This window comes from Paroedura picta, unplaced genomic scaffold (assembly GCF_049243985.1).
Source record: "Paroedura picta isolate Pp20150507F unplaced genomic scaffold, Ppicta_v3.0 Ppicta_v3_sca19, whole genome shotgun sequence".
Taxonomy (NCBI): Eukaryota; Metazoa; Chordata; class Lepidosauria; order Squamata; family Gekkonidae; genus Paroedura; species Paroedura picta.
The window spans coordinates 82016-97182 of NW_027518616.1; positions in this window are offsets into that span (position 1 = coordinate 82016).

Here is a 15167-nt window from a genome sequence, read left to right on the forward strand (position 1 = left end):
CAATGTTGGACAGCCCCCTACTCCCGCACTGATCAAGTGAGATAGGGGACCACCCATTTTGTACATTCCACCTTCATTCCAGATTCTGAGATATACGATTGCCTGTATTGATTCAGTACTGCATTTATTGCTTTTTTCTTTTTTTTAAAATTAATTCACTGGCAAGTCTAGCACAGACTCGTGTTGGTCGATAGACTGGTATAATCAGGTGGCATGCCGTTGGCATCAGAAACTCAAAAAGAATTAGTTTGCCATGTGCAACATTGGACAAGCAGAAAAAAAACAAAAAAGGCTTTTTGGTAATAAGAGGAGGAAACAAGGGTGGGGTAGGAATTGCATTTGATCAGTGTCCCTGAAATATTCCATTGTTGATATTGTGTACTTGCAAAGTAACTTTTAAAGTATTGGCAAAAGACTGGGTCTGGAAGGGGGAGTCAGAGTCACGTGATCGCTGCCATGGTCTTTGGGAACCAAAGTGTAACCATCTTTGATTTTATGTAATCAGCTTGTAATGAAGGATTTGCTTTGGCCTTCTATAAACTGTAATTCTGAACTGCTTTGTTCTTCTTTGCAACATTTCCAGACAGTCTTATCTTTGTAAGTCGCTGTAGCTACTGGAACCAAGGTCGGAGAGGTTTGGGTTATCGACTTGGCTGTTTTCCCAGATGGCACCTGGACTGGGAGGGGGAACCATCTTTGGGAATGAGAACATCTTTGGGCGGGAAACTTTGGGGTAGAAGTACTGTATTTTGTAAGTACAAGCCAGTTTTGGCTTTGAACGTCTAAGGTATCGATCTGCTTGGAAAATCGTAGAATTATAGAATAATAGAGTTGGAAGGGACCTCGTGGGTCATCTAGTCCAACCCCCTGCACTATGCAGGACACTCACAAACCTATTGCTCATCTGATATAACCTGCCACCCATTTGCCTACACAGAATCAGCTTCTCTGTCAGATGGTATCTAGCCTCTGTTTAAAAATTTCCAAAGATGGAGAACCCACCACCTCCCGAGGAAGCCTGTTCCACTGAGAAACCGCTCTGTCAGGAACTTCTTCCGGATGTTTAGATGGAATTTCTTTTGAATTAATTTCATCCCATTCATTCTGGTTTGTCCCTCTAGGGCAAGAGAGAACAATTCTGCTCCATCCTCCATATGGCACCCTTTTAAATACTTGAAGATGGTTATCAGATCCCCTCTCAGTTGTCTCCTCTCCAGGCTAAATAGACCAAGCTCCCCCAACCTTTCTTCATACGTCTTGGTCTCCAAACCTCTTACCATCTTTGTTGCCCTCCTCTGGACACGTTCCAGTTTGTCAACATCCCTCTTCAATTGGGGTGACGCTTTCTTTTTAAAAAGTAGCTATTTCCAGTCTGTCAACCTGACAGGGTTTTGTGTGCCTTTTTTTGCGTGCGATCAACCATGCATGTGTTCCCAAGTCCCCAAAGATATTCTGAATGGCTCCACACTCTCCCATCCATATTGTGCTTTCAAAAATGGCCCATATGTCTTTCTTGGGAAGTGCTTATCAATACCTAACATGCATCATCATCCTTGATTTTAATGGATCCACTTCGGCATAGGCAGCAAGAACCACAATTTCATGCTACTGGCTGGTATCTCTACCGAAGTGAGAGCATGGCTCAAGCATCCCCATCACCTCTTCCTCTGCTGTATTCAACCCATGGTTTTATTGCTCTTTCTCGTCCACATTAGGTCATTGCTCACCATTTCAACAAAACGTTCTCTCTTCTTCTCTCTCTCCCTCTTTGCCTAACATGCACACTTCACTAGGCTGGTCTGCTATGTAGGCATTCTGTGCGTGGTTACTATGGAGCAGAATATTCACATTAGCTTCAGCCCAGCCAATGACTCAATTGTTGCACTCATGATGAGAGAGCTCATGGTCCGATCACCTTTGGTTGCACTAATTTACCTCACACACACAATGCCTGAGTATCACTCAGCTCTCAAACTCTGCTTTTGAGGCCATTGATTTTAATTACAAGTAAATATGTGTCCCAAATAATATTGTGTTCCTTGTTATTGCATTTGTCTATGACCCCTGTGTGTGAAACCCGGCAACAGTTGGTTGGGTTGGATGGATCCAGCGATGTTTTCTTCAAAAGTGACCTAAGCACAGCCTTCTTTAATCTCTCCGGGAAATTCCTCAACTTCAGGGACAAGTTGATGATCTCCCAGAGGGAGACCCAAGTCTCCGCACTGCAAGCTTTCATTGGCCAAGATGGGTCCAGGGGGCATGTGGTAGGCCAAACAGCTGCTGGAGTCCTGTCAACATCTGCCAGGGAGAGTGAATTGAAATGGTCCAAAACAGGATGGCCAAGAGGCCTCCAGATCCATTACTGAATCAATTTCAGTGGGAAAATCATGGTGGAGTGACATGTTTTTCTTCACAAAAAAGCGCACAAAAGCCTCATAGCTGGTATTCAATTGTATGCTTTGGGACGGTCCTGCCACTAATGATCAAATCGGTTTAAATAGTAGTGCTGGGCATGAGCTAGCAGAGGCAATAGGGGCTGTTTATAGCCCACTACTTCCATACAGTTTCTCACCAAATTTGCTGTAGCCCTCTTGGTTAATGCCGTTCTAGGATATATGCAGCATGTTTTGTTAAAATGCAGAAATCATAACAGGTGAATTCTTTAACCTGGGCAGAGTCTCATTCACTTCTCTTAATTTAATTTATTTATTTGATTTTTTTTAATTGCCTCTTACCCAAGGGTCTTCTGATGAGTGGCTTATAATAGTCAAACCGATAAGTCGATAACAAAACAAATAACAAATGTAAAATCTTAACTTTAAAATAAAATATGGGGGCATCACGATACCACTATTTAAATAGCCTGAACCTGTGTTTGCCCTCTAAACAATTTAGCTTTGCATGCCCTTCAGATGCTAAGCAAGTCTGAGAGCATGCTCAACAAATTAGAAGAGTTGGTTTTTATGCTCCGCTCTTCTCTACTCAAAGGAGTCTCAAAGCAGCTTCCAATCACCTTCCCTTTCTCTCCCCACAACAGATACCTTGAGTGAGCCCTGAGATTACTACTCAGTGAGAACAACACTATCAGGGCTGTAACAAGTCCAAGGTTATCCAGCTGGCTGCATGTGGAGGAGCGGGGAATCAAATACAGCTTGCCAGGTTAGAAGCCACTGTTATTAACCACTACACCATGCTGGTAGGGGCCACAGTGTCCGCCCTTCTCCTTCTGTCTCCATTTTTTTACGGTTGATAAAATGTTATGTGCTTCTTACAGTGTTGCCCCTTAGAAAAAGAAGAGCTGGATTTTTGTACCCTGCTTTTTACTACACAAAGGAGTCTCAAAGTGGTTTACAAACACCTTTTCCCTTCCTCTCCCCAAAATAGACACTTTGTAAGGGATGTGGGGCTGAGAGAGCTGTGAGAGAACTGAGAGTGGGCCGCAGTCACCCAGCAGGCCTCAGGTGTCTCAAAGCAGTTCACAATCACCTTCCCTTCCTCTCCCCATAACAGATTCCCTGTGCAGGAGGTGGGGCTGTGAGAGCTCTGAGAGAACTGAGACTGTCCCAAGGTCACCCGGCCAGCTGCCTGTAGGGAATCAAACCCAGCTGGAAGGGTTGGTTTATCAATGTAGCACGTGCAGCATAAGCTAAGATCCCCACACCTCCGAGGGTCCTGTGCCGTGTCTTACCCAGCTCAGGGGCAGCTCAGAAGGAATCCCAATGCAGAGGTGCATGGGGCTTTTCAACAGCCAGGCCAAGGGTCCAGAAGAAAGATAACCAAAGATCTCAAAGACCCTTTCCATTAGCGTTTGGCTCAAAAAGCTGAAACGGACCAAATGTTCAACTATCAGCGGGCAATCCAACTGAGATAAAACAAGCTTTGCTCTACCTCGGGGCGGAACAGCTCTAATTCAAAGGCCTGTGCTTGATGCGTGGACATTTTCAACCACCTTGGTCAGAATCGCTGGAGTGTCGCTTTTTTTAATCGTCTACGCGAGTCCTCCCATGCCCTTGCTCCCAAATGGCTGCCATCCAAAGCACTGGCGAGTAAGGACCATTGATTTTAGTGATACCTGCCCGTGATTAAGTCTGTTTATGACTGGAGACAATGTCATCGCCGTTAGATGTGTCACCTTTGTTTACAGCTGATCCATCCGATTTAATTGGCCATAGAGGCTGAGGACCAGTGACTACAGTTTCGCAGAAGATCTGAATGCTGGAGAGGGTGATTCTGGAAGGTCATTTGTCAATGCTGAATGGTTCTTTACATTTGGCACCGTTTAGGCTAGACTGGTCCTGGTGTACCCTGGCCACTGGCAGGGGAGGGGAGGGTGGGGGTTGCCAGATCCAGGCTGGAGCTTAAGATGGAGGACAGGGACTTCAGGGGTTACAATGCCACAGAGCAGCCCTTCTCAACCTTTCAGTGTGGAGTAGGGATGTGCGCTTTGGTGTGGTTCAGTTGCCTCAGCTATCACCAAAGCCTGAGACAGTGCATAGGAGGCCAGCGCCATGGTGTGGAGAGGAGGGGCATGCCTGAGCAGGGGGTTGGACTAGATGGCCTGTATGGCCCCTTCCAACTCTATGATTCTGTGATTCTGTGATCCTCGCTATGACACTGGCCTCCTACATGATGCCTTGGGCTTTGGTGATCACCAAGGTACTTCCCTAGTGTGGAGTAACCCCTGAAATCTCCTTCAGGCTTCGAGTAACCCCGGGATGGATGGAGCTGGCCACACCTCCCTGCCATGTCCCAGGATGTCTCATGTTTACAGTGTGTATGGCTTCGCTAATACAAGAAAATGCTTCTTAAATGCTTGTTAGAGTCTTCCCTCTAAAGTAGCGGGCCTCAGTAAAAGGCGTTGAGTGGTCCCTGGTGAGTGGTCCCCGGCGTTGAGTGGTCCCCGGTGATAAAAAGGTTGGGGACCACTGCTCTAAAGCATCCGTTGTCTGCATCTGTTGTCTTTGTATCACCACCACCATCATCATAATCACAACCATCATCATCATCATTATTAAAAATTAGATTTATTGACTGCCCCTCCCTGACAACAGCCTCAGGGTTGCTAACAACAATTTTAAAGATGTACAAATAACTATGAAAACGTTTATAAACAACAATTAAAAAAATTGTTATCTAAACTCTACTGAAGATGAAGTGTTGTTTTTTATATCCTGCTTTTCACTGCCCAAAGGAGTCTCAAATTGGCTTACAATTGACTTCCTTTCCTTTCTCCACAACAGACACCCTGGGAGGTAGGTGGGGCTGAGAGAGCTCTGACAGGACTGCTCTGTGAGTACAGCTCTGTCAGGACTGTGGCTCACCGAAGGCCATCCAGCTGGCTGCATGTGGAGGATGAGCCGGGAATCAAACCTGGCTCACTAGATTAGAAGCAACGGCTCTTAACCCCGACACCAAGCCGCCAGAGTCGTCTGAATCTGATCACAAGGCTCAGGGTAAACTCTGGTGTTGACTTCAAGAGGAGGGGAAGGCAGGGAAAGAAGAGGAGGAGGGGGCCTTTGTGAGGGCATATTGTGCTTATCTTTACCTCAACCATCTTCCTGGTGGAAGACTGCTGTCTTGCAGACCTTTCAGAACTTTGTCACCTAGGGTAGGACCCAGATCATGGTTGGCAACTCATTCCATCTGGCCAGTCACACGTCTTTGGGACCGAGGACTACCAGCATGTCGGAGTTCGTGGAGTGCATTGGAGATGAGTTGTAATTCCATGGGATCCCCAAGTCTCACCTGGAGGATGGCACTCCTAGTACAAATTTAACATAGAAGGACATGTTACCAATCATTGGACAACTTGGTAGGCCTAGGCTCCCCAAGACTGCCCACCCCATGACCAATCAGAAAACTGACATTAGCCACGGCAGCCCAGAATAGCTGGGATTACAGATTTGTAGCCATAAAGACAAGACTCCTGCTTTTCACTACCAGAAGGAGTGTCAAAGCAGCTTACAAACACTTTTCCCTTCCTCTCCACACAATGGACACTCTGTGAGGGAGGTGGAGCTGAGAGAGAATGAGAACAAAATGAGAACAGCTCCAACGGGACTGTGGCTTGCCCAAGGTCACCCAGCTGGTTGCATGTGCAGGAATGGGGAATCAAACCTGGCTCTCCAGATCAGGTGTACTCTTAACTGGTAAACCAAATTGGCTCCCCAAAGAAGTCAATACAATACAATACAATACAATACAAAACCTTTAATGGCATTCACAATATAAAACAATATAAAATCGGTTCTGTAATAAAAGTCTAAAAAACTGCGAGGGAAGTTACAAAAGGCAAGGGAGAGGCAAATACAAAAAGATGCAGCCAGTGACGTTTACTTCTTTACCCTGTGGGTCATTACTATAGATAAAAACTTGGCTACCCGTTCAGTGGTCTCCAAGCAATTATGGGTAAGCAGCCATTCAAGAGCCCTGCCATCTGAGACATTAGGGAAGGGTAGAAGTGGGGAGATCAAGTCATACAACTCACATCGCAGAATGATATGGCAAACTGAGTCTGGTTCTGTCTGGCAATACCTGCAAATTCTTTCATTGCGGGGAATTCTCCTATACCTGCCTTCAACCATTGCAGAAGGAAATACGTTTAGTCTGGCCAACATAAACGCTCTGCGGTTTGAAGGGGTTATAAGGTTGGAAAAATAGTGTTCCATAGTGTTTGGGGTATAGGATAGATCAAAAGCTTGTGGGGAGCACGGTCCCCCTGCACCAGCATAAATTATCTGGAGATCAATATCCTGGATTCTTCTTTGGACAGTTTGAAAAATATGATCCTCTCCAGAGTTAGCTAAAGAATCAAGGTCAATGCCTATGGATTTAATTTTAGAGGCAATGGCCTGAGACCATTTCGAAATATAATGGTCAGATGGAAGAAGTGCAAGGAGACTGTTTGGAGGAGGGCTAAAGAAAAGATGGAGCCAGGATTTGATGGATAAAATCCAAGCACGTGATTTGATAGTGTGTAGACCCAGCTCGGCACATAGAGTCAAATAGGTTACCGAATTCGGTAAGCCTAAAATTCTGCGGTAAAAGGCCGCAGACATACAGTCAGCTTCTTTATTCAGAGACTGGATCCATTCAGGAATCCCAAAGAGCAGTCGAGGGATGACGGAGGCTTGAAAAACCCAAAGAGCCACAGGCACGTATTGGTTGCTCTTCTGGAAGTGGAAGCGACTAATGGCCTGTGATTTATTCTTGGCCAAGGAAAGACTAATATTACGGTGGGGAGACCATTTTAGGTTATAATGAAAAAGAAGCCCCAGATATCTGAAGGACTTAACCTGTTCAATCTTTTTTCCTGCAACTCTCCAAGTGGCATGCTTCCAAGATTTGGAAAAGATTAAAATTTTGGTCTTATCAAAATTGATAACTAGGGAATTCAAATCACAGAAGGAGATGAATTTACGTAAAGCACGTTTAAGACCAATTTTTGTGACTGAGAGAACCACTGCGTCATCAGCGTATAATAATATAGGAACCTCAGCTGATTTTAATTTTGGGGGATGTCCGTCCACTGTGGCCAGATACAGAGGTAGATCGGCAAGGAACAAATTGAACAGGCTTGGGGCTAGTACACAACCCTGCTTTACACCTTTTGATACAGGAATTTTAAGGGATAAAGTACCCGAGCCATCTAATCTAATTTGGCAAAAATTAGAGGAATGTAATTTTTGAAGTAAAAAAAGGAGACGGTATTCTATTCCCAACTTCTTTAATTTCTCCCATAATAAGGGATGCTTGACTGAGTCAAAGGCCTTACGTAAATCAATAAAAGCCCCAAAGTCTCCAGATCTAAACACAGGCCCTTAAAGAGGTACCAGGGAAATGGGGCCTGGTTGAATCATGGAATCATAGAGTTGGAAGGGATCGACATGGAATAAGAAACTGGTTTTGCACTTCTGAGACAACTGGAGGTTTTTGGGGGGCTCTTCGCCCTTCATCCTTAAGCTGCTTGGCCAGAGGCCAGGAGAGGGGACCCTTTCAGGGCCCGTTCTTAGGAACGGGCTTTGAAGCTAGCAAGTAAAGAAATAAATTCATAAATCCACGCAGTCTTGCATTCCAATATATTTCTCTCTGTGAAAATGTCACCAAGAAATTCTTTCGGCCCTTGTTTTCTGAACTGTCCTATCACAAAACATTTGGGGAAAGAACTAGGGCTGCTGGAAGAAGGGGCATGAAAAACTCTCTGGCATATTTATCAGCAGGCAATACTGGCAGTCTGGAAGGCCATTAATACAGCTCCTGATCTGCTCCATCTCAGATGCAGAACAGACAAACAGCGGAGCCGTCGTTGCTGATGTTGTGAAAAGGTAAAATGCCACTATAATCCTTCCGCTGAGGTTGTTTTAGGATAATCCTCTTCTGACATTTTCAGAAGCTACCCTCGTCTTTTAAAAGCATTGAGTGGATGATAATTCTTCATATGTGGCGTCTACTAATCGCTGTGATTGTAAAATATCATTTACATCTCGTCCCGTCGTTGGGCATGCTTTTTGGTTTTGTTTTGGGTTGTTGTTTTTTTGCCGATTCCGTTTTTGCTCTCTCTCAGATCAAACCAGAGTAAGTAATACAAAAACAAAACAAAACAAAAAAGCTGTTAATGAGACTTGGGCGTTATTGAAGTCTCTAACAAAAGTCATAAGAACAAGAAACACAGAGATGCATCCCTCCACCTCCCAAGTGTCCCGAAATGGCCTTCCTCATATATATATATGAATGGGAAATAATCTGCGAGGAGAATGTTCACACCAACAAAAACCGTTGTGCATTTTGTTATCAAGTAATGAGGAAACAGACAGATCCACAAGATCAGACAAATCCCACATAAGAAGCATCTGCTCTGTGGACGGTTTCACATCACTCAAATTCCTTGATGGCCTTTCTCACAACCACATCGACAGAAGATACGCTTAATTCGAAGGTGGCTTATCTAATATCCAGTAATAAGCATATTGGAATCGCCATGCGGTCTGTTGAGCTTTATCTCGCACAAAGTTTGATATATTTATGAGACACGCTTGGTGGGAAAAGCCGCATGAGAAAGACAACCTGAAAGTTTTTTGAGGGGCGATGGGGAACAATATGGCGTTCTCCCTATGACAGGGACCAGTTCCTAGGGATGCCAGCCTACAGGTGTGACTTGAGCATCCCCTGAAATCACACCTCATCTCCAGACTACAGAGGAAGAAGAAGAAGAAGAGTTGGTTCTTATATGCCGCTTTTCCCTACCCGAAGGAGGCTCAAAGTGGCTTACAGTCGCCTTCCCATTCCTCTCCCCACAACAGACACCCTGTGGGGTGGGTGAGGCTGAGAGAGCGCTGATATCACTGCCCGGTCAGAACAGTTTTATCAGTGCCGTGGCGAGCCCAAGGTCACCCAGCTGGTTGCATGTGGGGGAGTGCAGAATCGAACCCAGCATGCCAGATTAGAAGTCCGCACTCCTAACCACTACACCAAACTGAACAGGAGATCAGTTCCCCTGGAGGAATGGATGCTCTGGAGGGTGGACTTTTATGGTGTTGTACCCCACTGAGGTCTCTCTCCTCCCCAGACTCCATTTTCAAATCTCCAGGAGTTTCTCAACCTAAATCTGCAATCCTACCCCCCCACCACCACCATCCCCGGCCAGGGTGGCCAGAGGGGACTCAGCAACCCTACTCATCCCGCTGGAGGAAATAGCTGGTTCAGTGAGGCTATTCCATCACCACTGAAACCCTTCCCAGACGATCCTCCTGAGGCAACATGCTGAAATCTCCAGAAATTCCCTAAGCCTTAATATCAGTGTGTTTGTGTGTTCCTCTCCCCACAACAGACACCCTGTGAGGTAGGTGAGGCTCAGTGAGCTTCTGACAGGACTGCTCGGTCAGAACAGCACTATCAAGGCTGTGACAGGCGCAAGGTCACCCAGCTGGCTGTGCTGTGGGTGGGGTGGGAAATCAAACCCAGATTAGCCACTACCCCAAGCTGCTAAATGTATGCTCCACTTTAAATTGCACCAGATGGGAGCAGAGCTGTTTGGCCTCTCCTCACCTACTCTACTCGCCTTTGCCCCATGCCCCTCCTCCATAATCTTTTTAGGAACTGCCGTCACTCTCTGTATGAAGTGTGTCAAGAAGCCTACCCTGTTTTCTCAGGTTTTATTCCGAAACGGCCCTAACCATAGAGTGGGTGACCCACAGCATGAGACTAGACCTTGAACTAGTCACAGTCCTTTTAGAGCTGTTCTCACAGAGCAGTTCTCTCTGTGAGCAGTTCTCTCTGTCTGTTGTGGGGAGAGGATGAGAAGGTGACTCAGCCGGTTTGAGACTCCTTTGGGCAGTGAAAAGCAGGGCATAAACAACTCTTCTTCTTGATTCACTAATTTATTAAAACATTTATATCCCACCTTCCCGCCCGGTTGCTGTCAAGATGAAATAGAGCCAGGAGATCCGTGAATGCTCCTTCGAGGTTTCTGGAGGAAGAGCCAGAGAAAAACATACTAGATCAGGGGTAGTCAAACTGCGGCCCTCCAGATGTCCATGGACTACAATTCCCAGGAGCCCCTGCCAGCGAATGCTGGCAGGGGCTTCTGGGAATTGTAGTCCATGGACATCTGGAGGGCCGCAGTTTGACTACCCCTGTACTAGATGGATAGAAATGGCTTCTCTCAAATGAATAGTTTGCCTGAAAGATGTACAACCATTGCTAGGAGGCACACCACTGAGAAGGGCAGGGGGAATGCCCCCGAATAAAATAGCGATGTTTTCCGAGCACAACGGTGGATTGGTGTGCCAAAGTTGCTCTGAAAGTTAAAAGCTTCCCGAGAGGGAAATAATTCGAAAATCACGGCCATGATTAATGCTATTTTAAACAGAAACGCGAGACATTAATGAAAAGCTGGCCGCTGGTTTTGTTTTGCAAGAATGAAACGTGGCTTTAAAAAAGCTCTTTGAGCATAGCCGGCCTGTCCAGCTTATGTTTTCTTTTTGCTTCCCCTGCCTTGTATGGGGGCACTTCTGATGGAAATGGCGCTTTGCCAGGGGTCTGCAACAACTACTAACGCCTGAATATTTTCCTTGAGCTTTACCACCACTCCTGCCTCCGACATGATTTCGTATTATGACTTATGTATTTGGAATTGGTCACACACTTGAGACTGCCCCAGTCCTAGACTTAAGAAGGCCAAAGAAGTCAGCTTGGGTCAGGCCAGTGGCCCATCCAGACCAACACTCTGTGTCACACAGGGGCCAAAACCCAGGGGCCCTCAGGAGGTCCACCAGCAGGGCCAGAAGTCCTTGAAAACTTCCCACTGTTGCCCCCCCCCCCCCCAAGCACCAAGAAGACAGACCATCACTGCTCCAGACCTCGTGCCCCATCCAGACATTCCTCCTCATAGTCAAAAGGTTGGAAACGACTGGGTCAGGGGGTGGAGGGGGTGGGCCCGCAAATGAAATAGGTTTTCTGCTTTCCCTCACTTGCTGACATCTCAGTATATATGACCACTTGATAATACTTGAGGCCACAAATAAAAGAAACCTACCTAAGTTTTGCAGACCTGTGAAATTGCTATGCAAACTGTCCTGAGTTTCATTCCGTCTTCCCAATAAATGTAATTTGTCTACATTAAAGGCTTTCTCTAAGACAATTTAGCAATACATTTAAAGGGCCACATCACAGGAAACTGAGCAGAAATAATTCTTGAATTGTTTGTGTTGTTGTTTGTGTTGTTGTTGTTGTTGTTGTTGTTAGGTGCAAAGTCATGTCCGACCCATCGCGACCCCATGGACAATGATCCTCCAGGCCTTCCTGTCCTCTTGAGTTTGAATTGTTTGTACTCCATGCCTATTCTCCCTATTCTCCCTCCTTGCGCATAGGAGGGACTATGGCTCAGTGATAGAACCTCTGCTTCTCATAATGAAGATCCGAGGTTCAATCCCTGGGATCTCCAATTACAATATTCAGATAGGAGGTAACATGAGAGACCTGCACCTGAGCCCGAGAGACCTGCGGCCTGGATGGATCCAGTCCTCCTCCAAGTAGCCTTCTTCCGACCTAAGAATCCCTTTGTCAACTTCAGTGGTTTTTTCTCTTATGGAAGAGGCAATTAGATTGGAGGAAGCCCCCTTAGACTGGAGGAATGCTTCAAGCGTGATTCAGAAGGAAAGGTGATGGGATATACTTCAGAAAAGTGGGTGAAGAAGTAAGATGTGGGAGCTAGCCAGCCTTCTGGCCATTTCCCATTTCCGTTGTGGAGAAAGAGACTAGGCTTGTAGCGCAATAAGAGAAGTGGGCTCCAGTGACATCGAGTGATGTCAGCAGCCATCCAAACATGTGGGAAAGGCCATGTAATCCCTAGGGAGCTCTTGCAGAACCCCAGGGTTCCCTGAACCCCTAGCTGTGAATCCCTGCCTTGACCCATCAGCAAAAATGAATGAACTGGGAGGGGTGGGTCCCAGTGAAGAAACAAATAGAGAATAATACAGACACACTGGGAAACCAATATGGCAATAAAAAATATCCAAACTGGACTTGTATAGAGTCGTCTCTCTTCAGTTTCAGTCATTCTTTTATTCTTATTTCACACAAGTCCCGACGCGTTTCGCCTACAGCTTTTTCAAGGGACGGTTTTCATATTGAAGGACCAACTTCAACTTATTATGGAATCTCTTGACAGAATATAAGGTCATACAATAGCTAAACAAAGTTCCCAGCCTTTTATAGCATGATGTAGTGCAGGCTTTCTCAACCAGGGTTTTGTGAAACCCTCGGGTTTCTTGATGACTCTGGATAGGTTTCCCAAATGGGTAGAAGTTAATAAATTCTTTATATATTTACTAGCTTCACAGTCTGTTTGTAAGAATGGGTCTTGAAAGGGCCCCCTCCCCTAGCCAGGCAGTTTAAGGTGGCTTTGGGCCACAGCCAGATAAAGTGGGGCGGGTGGGGGCTGGGCAGCTCGTTAGCAGGGCCGGGACAGAGCTCCTTAGCAGGCAGGCAGCAGGCCAGGAGGCCCTCATGAGCAGGCCCAGCCTAACAGGCCAAGAGGCCCTGGTTAGCAAGGCTTCCACCACGACCCTTTGCCCAGCAGCCCTTACCTGCTGCTGGCTCCAGGCATTGAGGCGTCTGAGAGCAAAGAGGCTAGAGTCCAGGGACAGAGGGCGGGAGCTGCAGGGGCAGGGCCAATCAGGGCAAAGCTGGCTGATTTCAACTTGGACAGCCGGACACGTCCCACCTCCCGGGCTGTTTCATAAATATATAGAGGAGCAACAATGGATAAAGATCGGTGAAAAGGCCACCATATCCTCCCCCGCAATGGCCTAGAGGGGGTGTGGAGTGGCTCCAGGTAGGGGCATACAGGTAGGGGCTGGACTGGATGGCTCTTGGTGATCTCTTCCAAGCCATATTTTGCATGATCATGCCACTTCTGGTGTTTCTTAGAGCCTGAAGAATGTTTCAAGGTTTTCTCAACAGTTGTGAAAGGGTAGTGTAGTAGTTAAGAGCAGCCTCTAATCTGGTGAGCCGGGCTTGATTCCACATTCTTCCATGTGCAGTCAGTTGGTGATCTTGGGCTGGTCACAGTTCTCTTAGAACTCTCTCAGCCCCAACTAGCTCAGTCCTACATAGCCAGTGTGCCATGGCCTTCTAGTTCAAGGCTTTCAACAGGTAGATAAAATATCTATTCATCAAGTAAGCACATGGATTACAAGGCATCATCTACCTTGGAATACATTGAGAGACTCTTACCCAGTCCTGACTTCTGTGGTCTGACATCAGTTGGAGAGCAGAAGGGGCCTTTTGTCTAGTGGAGATGATCCCTCCAATTTCATGCACAACAATTAATGCTAAGCACCATTTATAGCTTCTGAAAAGTTACCCTCGTGCCCTCTGTCGTAGAGCAATACAATTTGCCCTGATGAAACACTCTCTCTCTCTCTCTGCTTGTCTGCCTGCCTGCCTTTGATGCTGCCATTAGACACTATACACCTGAAAAAAGTGAATCCAGTTTCCTGTAAACCCCTCTTGACCTTTATTGCTGCTTCAGGGAGCAGCTGGGCCAAACAGGATGAGAAAGGTCAGTAAAACAGACTATTATGTATTGTTGGGGAATAATGGATTGTTGGGGAATAATAACCATCAGGTTTGAAGATTAATTTTGAGCCAAATGCTTACAGGCAAACTGATCTAATTGCACGATAGGACGGCAAGACATCTACTGCCTTCTCTTTGAGGAGCACGGTTTCGGAGAAGGAGCCATGCATTTTATATTTAAATCAATTTCTAAAAGTACAATTGGAATTACATTGTGCAATATTAATGCCTTGCGCATAAAGGCAATCTGCAGGCAATTAGAGGAGTGATTGTTTACAGTGGAGGAATCTGTATGTTAAAAGGCAGGGGTAGTCAACCTGTGGCCCTCGAGATGTTCATGGACTACAATTCCCATGAGCCCCTGCCAGCAAATGCTGGCAGGGGCTCATGGGAATTGTAGTCCATGAACATCTGGAGGGCCACAGGTTGACTACCCCTGAGGGACACAGCAATTGCTCCTGTCTAGGTCTTGGATGCAAGGAGGGGGAGGGACATTTGCCCATTCGCCCTATCAGGAGAGGCTTCCACTTACACTCAAAAGCTTGTTCTGGCCATCTGCCAGATGTAGACTTGCAGGGACTATTTGGGTTGTCATGGGAGGCGGAGTCAGGGGAAATTGCCCCTGCCTCATGCCTACCAAAACCTGGGCAAGATCCAAGATGCTAGATGTGCTTTTCTGTACTTGGCAGAAGATTCAGCTGAGGTAATAGAATCGAGCACCTTGGCATCTTTAGAACTGAGCTGGCCCCTCCAAGTTTGGAAATTCCGGGAGATTTGGGGGTTTGAGTCAGGGGACAGAAAGTTTAGGGAGGGGAGGGAACCTCAGCATGGCTTACTGCCATTGTGGCCACTGTAATACCCCCGCTGATTTGTCAGTGAAACAGACTTGGCATTTCAGCAAAAGCAGTTTCCTGATGCTTCATGTTGATGTGTTCGTCACATACAGATCAATATATCCCCCAACTGTCCCACCCCCAGTGACTCACTAATGACATCCCAACGGGGAAAAGGGAGGGCTCACTACATTCCCAGGAATAAAAACAGGGGAAACTTGTTTTTTCTATATTGAATTTTTATGGTTTATGTTT